The sequence below is a fragment of the Marmota flaviventris genome, chromosome 12 (genome assembly GCF_047511675.1).
Source record: "Marmota flaviventris isolate mMarFla1 chromosome 12, mMarFla1.hap1, whole genome shotgun sequence".
NCBI lineage: Eukaryota > Metazoa > Chordata > Mammalia > Rodentia > Sciuridae > Marmota > Marmota flaviventris.
This window is the reverse complement of record NC_092509.1, coordinates 53,612,985-53,624,252: the sequence shown is the minus strand read 5'-3', so window position 1 is coordinate 53,624,252 and position 11,268 is coordinate 53,612,985. Positions and strand designations below refer to the sequence as shown.

The 11,268-nt window shown below is 38.0% G+C and overlaps 1 non-coding gene across 1 annotated transcript; it reads left to right on the top strand.

The window, feature by feature from the left end:
• The first annotated feature begins 1,197 nt into the window (after window positions 1-1,197).
• On the top strand, window positions 1,198-1,304 carry LOC114087232 (U6 spliceosomal RNA). Its single transcript, XR_003581770.1, has one exon. It is a non-coding gene; the product is annotated as a U6 spliceosomal RNA (small nuclear RNA).
• Window positions 1,305-11,268: the final 9,964 nt, after the last annotated feature.

The following is an 11,268-nucleotide window of genomic DNA, read 5'->3' as shown; positions in this document are numbered from 1 at the left end:
CCAATCTAGGATCCTTACTCCAACCACCACCTTTATTATGTTCTCCCAGTGCTCTAAAGACTGGACCACTGCCTATGTGCTTTAATCACCACAGGGTTAGGAACCAGACAACTAGAACATTCCATATGTCCTAGAGCCCACTGAAATTAAACAAGCCACTCTTAGACCTGCTTTCTCTGCCTCCCCTTTTCCTTCTAGAGGAAACCATCATCAAAATTCTTCTCTCTGCTTCCTGACCAACTCTGATGCTTCGGTCCTGTGGCCTCTGTGGCATAGTGTGCCTTCTGTTTTCCGAGATCTTTAAATAGAAAAACATCTTCCTTTGCAAATCTTTTCTGTGTCTGTGTGTCTTATTGTACCTCATTAAAGCACATCCCAAGTTCTTTCAAAAGCATCTGGGACCTTAGCTGCTGGCAACTTCACTGACACGTGGCATCTCCATGGTACTTGGGCTTCCTTACAATATGGCTGCTGGGTTCCTAAGGAGAAGAGAGAGAGCTCACACACTAGGTAGAAGTGGTATTGCCCTTTTAACTGAGCCTCAGAAGTCAGTCACATTCTCTTTGGTAGAAGCTAGTCAGTAATATGGCTGGCCTATATTCAAGGGAAAGGGAATTAGACTCCACCTCTCAATGGGAAGAATGCCAAAGAATTTGTAGCCATGTTTTAAAATCACCACAGATGAATTTTATTCATGATCTATTCTTGGGTCTTTAAATAACTAAATAGCTAGTTTAAGAAAAAAACATTTTGCTCAATTCAGGTATTTCCAAATGTAGAGGTCAGGTTCAATTTTCCAAGTGCTATTATTGTCATTTACCTTTAAGTATTTCATGGTGACAATGTATGTATTCAAAAAACTGTAACTTCTTTGATATTTTACAACTCCTGACATTGTGATCTTTAATGCCTTAAATCATGATAAAGTATTTAAAATATTTTGAAATTATTTTAAGTTCAAATTTGGAGTGAAATTTGAAATTTTTATTTTTGTCTTTCTGTCAATAATTTTCTTAATATATACAAATTTAGAGAACAGTATTCACTCAAATAACTGAACTGTGGGACAAAAATAAAAATAAAACATTTAAAAATCAATAAATTAAAATATAAAAATTAGCCTGTGTGGAATGTGGACAATTGTCATTGGGATTTAGCTGTAGTATTATCTTCACTGACAAGAATTTATGTTTTCCTGTGCTCGCTTCAGCAGCACATATACTAAAATTGGAACGATACAGAGAAGATTAGCTTGGCCCCTGCGCAAGGATGACACGCAAATTTGTGAAGCGTTCCATATTTTTCCGAATGTTTTCTTTGATATAAGGAGGCTGATTCATAGTGAGATAGGAAGAGGGAGCATGGGAGGAATAGAGGAATTCTAGATAGGGCAGAAGGGTTGGAGGGGAAGGGGAGGGGCATGGAGTTAGAAATGATGGTGGAACATGATCATCGTTATGTATGAAGACACAAATTGGTGGGAATATACTTTGTATACAAGCAGAGATATGAAAAATTGTGCCCTATATGTTAATAAGAATTGTAATGCATTCTGCTGTCATATATAAATAAAAAAAAGAATTTATGTTTTCCTAATCTAATTTTTGCTTTCATTTTCATTAATTGATTTCAAGAGATAGAATAAAAAATGTAAAGGTAAATCAATAAAACCAAAGCAAGAAGAAAGATGTAATTTAGTAAAGTTCCAAGGGGAGACAGAAAATGCCCTTCAAGGAAACATGCATGAGAAGAGTCCAAAAAACCCTTTTCCCACTTTTAGATGGGCCTCATGCTTTAGACAACAAAAAGGTAGGGCCTATGGTAACAATTTGGACTCAATAAAACAGAATGATTTTTAAATGTGCAGGGTCTGATGGTTTTGCCCCTTAAGGAATTTTTTTGAATCATTGTGGAGATAATGGCTCTCCATTTTGCACGTTAATGAAATGAAAAATTGCAGAAGAAATAAACACCATGTTTGATAACAGGAAAGAAAATGAAAGAAGGAAGTCTCCAAAAAGCTCAGCTCCCTATCTCCCTCCTTCTCTTTCTCTCTCTCCCTTTGGTGCCAGGGATTGAAACCAGGGGTGCATAACCACTGAGCCACATCCACAGTAAGTCAAAGTCTTGTTAAGTTGCTTAGAGCCTTACCAGGCTGCTGAGGCTGGCTTTGAACTTGCAATCCTCCTGCCTCAGCCTCCTGAGCAGCTGGGATTACAGGCATGTGCCACCACGTTTGCCCACCTCCTTAAAGGCTAAAGGAGCTCATCAAGCAGTATCAGGGGCAACCTCACCCATGTTTCTATGATGGCCTGCCAGAAGAACACATCCATCTTTTCTTCATTTGGTGAAATGATGTGTTACTTTTAACTTTTAACTTTCTCTATCAGAAACTCTTCATTTTCATTTGTGAAATGAAATCTTTCTGTTTCTTCTGATTTCCCTTAAGTCATGAATACCAACCTTAATCTAGAGAGTAATGATTTCCTCAAAGTTTATACTTGCTGAATTCTCTTTGTCCAGGCATAAAAGCATTACACTCTTTAAACTGTAGGGCTTCTTGCTGGTTATTATCTTTAACCCATGGACACTATGACCCCCAAATCTTGCTCTGTTCTAATTCAAAATAACAATAACTACTTCTACATCTTTTCTTGTATTTATACATGGAGCTTTGTCCCGATTTTTAAAATACAATAAATTACAGTGTAAGTTAGAATAAACAACAATACATTCTACTTTTCATTAGAGATTTTAGTGTCTCCTCTTTCTTATTAATTAAAGCTTCTAATGGGCAAGGACTATTTATAACTTATTATTATGTATTTTACAGTGTTCAGTTACAAGCCTTACACAAACCTTTATAAGCAGTACATAATATTGTATCTATTTGTCTACTATGTAGCCATCATACCTTAGTGTAAGATTTATGTATATGCTCTGATTTCTTGAGCCAGATTGTGTGACTTTGCAAACTCAAGAACTGTTATTTAGAATGTATACAGAAAATGTTTTTGAATGAGATGTTGGTTGAATAATGTTTTGGTGGATGGATGGATAGAGGGATGGGTAGGTGGGACTGATGGGTGGGTATGTGGGTGGATGAATGGATAGATAAATGCATGGATGAGTGGATGAATGAATGGATGAGTGGATGAATAGATGGATGGAACATCAACTCATAATACTAACCAAAATTTTTTCAGAATAAGTTTGAATGTATGCAGGTCTACTTTTCCTATTTCCCCTTTAGGCACTCTTAAATCTGTTTAAATAGCTATCCTAAATTAACTTTTAAGTTATGAACATTTTCAGAAGTGTTTTCATTTTCAAATAACAAAGGAGGGTGGACAGAGAGGATATGGTGAAGTGACTAAGGACCCAGGCACACCCGATGTTACTGAGCTCCACAAGACACATGGCCACAGTGGTGGTGCTCATGTTAGATGCTGCAAGTCTATGAACACCAAAATATCCACAGAAATACATTGCTTCTGTATTCGTTGTTTTCCCAAATAACAGCAGCAGAATGCTTTCAGAAGAGGTCGTGAGCCACTTGGAGGAGGAAATAGATCTGAAATGCCTGAGGAGGTGGATGAGAAAAGCAAGAGAGAGCTGATATACCTCAGGAGGAGAGGGCTGGAGAGGTCAGAGGTGAGAGCCCAGCATCCTGCCACCTCCTTGGCCACACTGTGGTACTTTGCTAAGCCTTAGTTTCCTCATTAGAAACATGAGGTGTTGAACTGCTTTGTTTTCGAAGTTCCTCCCAGCTCCAAAATGTCTTGCTTCTATGTAAGCCAAAATAAACAGAAATGGTATCACTTTCTGCATATGCTCTTGTAAGTACCCTAGTGAGAAAGCAGGAAGCCTGTGTTCGCAACTTATTGCCTTAGAGATATCAGTTCACAAGCCATTTGTTAATCTCAGGGACATTATTTGAATTCCTTATGAAAGTGTGGCTTAGTTGAGTATGGGCCACGGTGTGTTTCTGTTGGAGGGGAAGGGAGACAGGTAGGTCTTTAACATTTGGACTATAACTCCTGACTACATGATTGTACCACTTTTAACACTATTCCACTCACAAACTGAGTCACTTGGCAATTTTCCAATTTCTGCAAGATTTTAAATGCAAACATTTCCAAAACATGGACTCTCCTAATTTTTATTGAAAAGAAAAGAAAAAAAATGGGATCTGGGGGTTTAACTCCATGGAAGAGAGTGCACTAAGCATGCCCCAGGCCCTGGGTTTAACATCCAACATGAAAGGAAGGAAGGAAGGAAGGAAGGAAGGAAGGAAGGAAGGAAGGAAGGAAGGAAGGAAGATCGATCTTCACATTCCTCTGTTCCCCTCACCTATTCTTGCTTAATCCCAGTGCAGCAATATGCATGCACTTCATTGTGGTTGTCTTCCTTGTTTTTGAACTGTCTTAAAACACCAGTAAAAGAAAAGTGATCAACAGATTCAGAGGGAGATGTGGTTAACACCAAAGTTGCTTTTTCAGGGGAGCACTTACAAGTCTAAAATAGGAATTGTAAGTGCCATTTGCCTGGAAAAGAGACTAGCAGGGAGACAGATGTTTCTCTCATTATTTTTGTTCAGAGAAACCAGTGCTGCTCTGATATGTCACCATCCAAGAGGGCCACCAGCGCAGAGCAGGACAGCTGTGTGTTGCCTATCCTTGTGACTTTTACCAGAGTCCAGAGAAGGAAAACATAGCTTGCATTCCTCACCCCCCCCCCAAGTTTAAGGCTTTTAGAATAAAGATATTGAACCATCATTTGTTTCTAATGTCATTAGACAGCGCTCATTGTCCTGTCTTCCAGTTAGCATCTTACCCTATGGTTCTTGGTTAATAGAAACTTTTTTTAGGAAACTCAAAACTAAGCAGGGTAAAAGGGCATAGTCAAGATCAGGTGTACTTATCTTCTCTTTTAATCTATCTTGAGACAAATGTGTCATGATTTTTTGTATCTCAAAGGTCCAAAAACAAGGTCATACTGGGGTTTTGCAGCACATTAACACCTTCAGACCTAGGTAATGACTTTCAATTTTCTTATTTACTTGGGAATCTTTCTCCAGGTTTAGTCAAGCCCACCCTTAACAAGAGACCTAAGCTACCAGCAGTCCGGGAAATGCTGCATTCTTGTGTGTCTAGGGCCGGATTTCCTGCAACAGGTCAAAAAAACATACTTTCCCATTGTCTTTGTTTAAACTGCCAAAAGTCCTTGTGTCCAACTGGAGACCCTGTTAGTCACTGCCATGGCAACTGAGGAAGACCGGCAGCTCATTCTTCAGCACTGTATGCAAAGTCTTGATGGTCACCTTTACAACAAAAGCAAATGAGAAGACAAGGTGTTTCCGAACCTGCTTAGGGACTACCATGCTCTACACCTCTCCCATCACCTAGTTGATGAAACAGGAAAGTGCCCCTGGAGCCAAACAAAAGCAACACAATAATGAGTTGATGCACAGAGGTGCAGTTTGGCTTACTAGTGCTCTTACTGAATAGCATTCTTATAATCCGTCTCCTCATGAATTATAGGAAAGAGCATCAATATATAGAAAAAGCAGAAGAGAAGGTCAGAAGTAACCCCATGGATCTTGAAGTCAGAGTCTCAATGTCTTTCCTTTAAGAGATAAAACTCCAAAGGGATGAGCAGTGGAGAGCCAGCAGATGGAATAATGATCTAGAATGTGGGACACCAGTCACAGGTCTAGTTCAGGGTCTAATGTTCAGTTGGCAAAAATTAAAATAACAATAGAAGCAGCAAGAAGAAAATCTTGGATGTGACTCTCAGGCCCAACAGATCTGAAGCTCTGCCCACCACAACCTGGAACTTCTTGCTTCCTGTACTGCAAGCATCTGTCATCTGGGTCTCCCTTCTTATTCTGCCACTGTCTTCCTACTCCCTCAATGCCCTTTAAGCAGCTTGCACTGCTGTGACTTAGCAGGATTTGTTTGTGGCTATTTGGTGATGGACATCCACAGTGAGTACCCAGGGCCACTGCTAGGTCAGTGTTTCCCAGAATGGCTCCATTAGGAAGTATCATTTTAAGGTCTTCTTTCCTTATGTCTCAGAATAACCCATTTGCTATGGTCCTGAGTGCACAGTAGAGGTCAATGCCTTCCAGAGGACTGGGGATTGAGAAAGCTTATAACAAGGCTGAAAATGAAAGTAAGTGATATAGAAGAATATTCTCAGTAGAGTGACATGTCACTTGCTTGGCTTTTAGCAAGAGTTAATAGTGGTAATCTGTCAAACAAACAAACAAAAAAAGAAAATGGAATAGGTCGTAGGTAACAAGAATCTTTCAATAGTGCTATGGCAGCTGAGTATTTCTTATGTTGGAGAGGAAGATAAACCACCTGCCACATGATCACTAATGGGATCCTGTGACACTCTTCTCTTGCCAATCAATAAAGTCACCAGAAGGAAGCTATGAGGCTAAGAATAATTTTCAGATAGACCCAAGAGGTCAGCAGTAAGTTAATTCCAGTCTGGAGAACCTCCATTAATATTATTAGGATGGGGAAAAAAACATTTTATTCTCATGCACAGAAATGCTGATTCAATCAGGCAGTGACAAGTTGACCTAGAAAAAGTTTACACACAGAGTGGTATCTAGAAGTGATGACTAGAATAGAAACTAGATCCCCATTTTCAGACAGGTTCCTGGTAAAGTCTCAAGTCTAAATCTCCATAGACTTAGATGAATTGAGTAAGCACCCAGTTTAATGAATTTTATCTAAGACACTCTTAGAAATTCTGCCTTTTTCTATTAGGAAGGAACTTACATGCTTATCACTAAAAACACAGAATTTATAAAACAGCAAACCAGGCGGTACATTATAAATACCTTTAGAGATAAGAATAATATGATTCCATTTATATAAAGTATGACATAATTAAAACCCATTTATGTTTTTGGAAGTCAGGATAGAAACCACCCTTATTTGGGGGAGAGGGTTGGAAATTCTAAGAGACCTCTGGGGTGCTAGTAGCATTCTGCCTTTTCTGATCTGGGTGCTGGTTACACATGTATTTTTAGTCATTGTAACATGAACATGAAGCATACTTTTTTGTATGTGTATTATAATTCAACAATATTTTGTTTTAGGAGATCCAGAACTTAGTACAGAAGTTTGGAAGAGTCCCACTCCAGGGTGTGGACTATTTATGAAGAGAATGAGATTGAAGCTGGGCTTAGATTCATGGAGAGGATTTAAATCAATGGTGCCCACTCATTCCTGGAGCTCAGAACAATTCTTTGCACATAGCAGGCTCTTCAAAAACAGTTGTCAAATGAGTGAATAAATTAATGAGTTAAATATGCACATTTTCCAAATAGAGTATCCAATAACACAGATCAGACAACCGGATAATGTTTTCAACATGTCATATTCTAAATCTACCTTTCAGTAACCACATTATAGTAAGTCGACTTAGTGCTGGGATGCAATTTATATTTATAGAATTTAGGAAGTCCCATGCTGTGCTATTGCACATGTGTGCATGTCTATCCCATCACCTCTCACTTTGGATCTACTTTTAGATGATGAGTTCCATGCAGGATGTGAACTAGGTAGTCACCCAACAAGTTCTTCAAGCTGTTGTAAACTTCAGTGTAGTCAAGAACTTCCTAGAGTGTGTATTACTCAAGGGCAGGGACCCTGTTTTCTCCATATTTAATTACTAGATCCCAACTCAGAGGTTGGCACACAACTGATGGTTAGTGGATTTGATTTCTGCTGAATGAATAAGTGAATCCCAGATGATCATCCTGGATGATTTATCATGGAGATCTTGCTCTACTGACTTTGTGGACTTGATATATATAGGAAAATTCTAACATTTTTTTTTAAATTTGAAGGTAGAAAATGAAGGACAGATATCAAATGAGTCTGAGCATCAGAAGATATCTGCCCTTAATGTAGTCATCACAGGTCCAGACCTGGTCTTTATTTTTGTAGATTAAAAAAAGGATTATTTTATATTAGTTCATGCAGGAGTGACAGCCTCTAGTAAGAAATTTATAATAATCAAGCACACACACATGTAGGTACCTTGCAAATAATTTTTAGCAAGAATTACATAGGTACATATAATAAGATTTAAAATGTGAACATTGCATTATTTCCTCAGTATTTTTCATTCCTAGTCAAAAGTTTTCTGGAGGAATTAAATGAACATGAGAGGATTGATTGATGAATGTAGTCAGAGTAAAGGGAGCTGGATGGTCTTGAATATGTACTTTGATTTTATTGAACCCACTATATAATCAGACACATGTTGGAGTCTAGATACTTCCCAATGTCATGTCACTGAACTTTGCTTAATCTTCAAGGTAATTTTATAAAATTCATATTAATGTTCTCCTGTTACAGATGAGTTAATCAAAATTCAGAGACATTCATTGATATTCCTAGCATCATAAAGGTAAAAGCATCCAGTGGTTCCAGAATAAATGGATAAACTAATGTATCGAAACCTATTTCCCAGCAAGTAAGTAGCAAAGGTAGAATCTGAACCCAGGTCCTCTGATTCCAAGTTCATCACCCTTGAGTTCTGATGGCCTAAGGGGCTTATGGATAACATAATATTTTACTTGCTGACTAGATAAGAATATTTCTATCAAAGGACTCTTCTGCAGCAAGTGGTAGAGATATATAAACAAAGTTATTTTTCTCATGCTTGCATTCATTTATTTCTTTAACAAAATTTTAATAAGCACACATTATGAGGCTGGCACTGTCTGTTAATTGCACTGAGATTTAGATAGGAAGTGTAAGGTATAGTGAGTAATTTCTAACTCACAAGGCTGTTATAAGAAACCACTAATCTGGTAGACAGAGAGATTAAAGTCCACAGGAGTTCAGTCTAGTGGACAAGAGACAAGAAATCAAGACAGCAAGATCTTTTAATAAATTAATGAATGAGTCTTGGGAGAGTATTATTTGTCTTTGATTCACCTCTCTGTTATTTTGATAACCATTTTCATTTTTAAATAGTGTTAGTATCAACTATGTTTTATGGTATCACTTTGATTCAAAGAAGTATAGGGTGGCAGTACTACTCTACAGAGTCAGGCAAAGCAAACACAATCATCATCGTGATATGGCACTGAGATTGATTTCCCACAGATAATAACAAAAGGAAATAAACCTGGCAACTCTGCCTTTTTACATCGGCCAATGTTCAATTGGAGGAAATATCATGGGGAAAAATTATACATTCCCTGTGCCATTGTTTCTACTCTCACTATTGAGCATCATGGGATACAAAAGCCACAGTGTTCTTGTATGCCCAGATCCTCCCAATAAAAACATAAAACCAACAAAACAGTCCACCTTCTCAACAAATCAAGCAAGGTAAGACTTTTTCATTGTAACCTTATAAAAATGCAATCTTGCTTCTACACAAAAACTTTGTTCTTATACATCTCTCAGAGCTGCTTATAATATTCCTAAGGGAAAGAATCCATACAAATTCACATTTAATTGTGAAATTGTATCCTGGGAAATAGTCAAAACACTTGTAATTTGGGTCAGAGAAGAAATACTAAAATAGTGTCTATCAAATAAAGTCATCCACTCCAAACTCACAATTTTTTTTTCAATCATTTGATGAAGGTCATAGAAGAATTGGCTAATGAGCTATTTCCCTTAAAGATTGCCTTGGATTTATCTATTAGATTCATGCTGGTACTATTAGAAAATTCCCATTTTATTAGTGTCTTTCAGAAATCTCAAAGTCCATTGACATCTCCAAAATTGTAAAAGTGTTTCTTTGTCAATCAAAAGTCTGACTTGAAAACAAAATTTTAATACTTGTTGAATTATGAAGCACATACCATGCTTGGCTTCAGAGTACCAGGTTTTGTTTCTTTGGTAAACAAAGAAGCACAGCATACCATCATGTCTCATTGGTTTTGACACTGGAATGTGCTCGTCTTGAAGACTTAACCAATGATTTTGAAATCATGTCAACTTCTGCTTAACATTGGTCATTTTCACCAACATCAGAACCTTGAATTATCCATTTGCTATCTAAGAGACTTTTTTTCAAGGTCATTAAAGAATACGATGTTCTTTCTTCATCCATATAAGTTCAGTGACTTTCCAAATGACAAGTCTTAAGTATCTACTTAAACCTCAGGAAGAAGGTATTTTATTTTCACTTGCTTATTTGATTTGAGAAAAAATAAATACTCTCTTTCAGAGCATAGAATGTCAGTGAGCTTTTGCTGCTATACCAAAATACCCAAGAAAATCAACTTAAAATAAGAAAACTGCTTTCGGTCGGTGTCAGCACATTATTGTAGGGTTGGAGCACATAGCAGAGGAGGTTTCTCACCTATATGCATCTGGGAAACTAAATAGAAAAAGACAGGAAGAGACCAGGGTCCCACAACGCCCCTCAGGGGCACACCCCTAATGACCTAACTTCCTCCTACTAGGTCTCACTAGTTAAAGGCTCTACCACAGTATAATAATGCCCAATAATGCCAAAGGCTGGAGACCACGCCCTTAACACCATAGCCTTTAGGGGACATTCCAAACTATAGCAAAGAGATTAATTAAAGGCTTGACTTAGTTGGCAGATAATTTTTTTCATAGTAATGATATCAGTCTTTCCATTTCCCTGCCATCATGATCATGGGTGCTACCACTCCAGAAGAAGAAAAGGAGGGCAAACATTTATGTAAACAGTTCATTTCTGAAAGAAGTTTTTCTGTAGATTGAAGTCAAAAGGGCCAAACCTTAGCAATGTCTTTGAAGGAAAACAATCCCTTGTGGAGTAGTCAGCCTCCAAAATGGCCCTTCAGGGCCCGAATATTCATGCCCTTGTAGAGTTCCCAGGTAGTGGTGATCACTGTGACCCACAGGATAAAATAATGTCTTGCAGCTCTGAAGATAGGTCATGAAAGACATCCAGCTTTCATATTCATTTATACTGAGTCTTATTAGCTTCCATTTCTAAGTGTACTATTTTGTAAGGTTAGAGCCCCATTTAGGAGGTGCATCTTTTCTGAAGCTGACAGCTTCTAATATTGTACTTGGAATGGACTAGAAGGATAATCTATCTGCAAAAGGCTGGGGAGAAATAGGAGGCAGCTGCAGGTTCTGCTTAGGGACTCTACTCTGTCTAGTGACCCAGCAACATGGGAATTTCCTGTGTTTGCTTCAGGGTTGCCCAATTCTGCCTGACCCTCAGTTAGGGATAGAATCTGTTTTTAAAAAATCATAAAGATTTAAGACTTAGGGT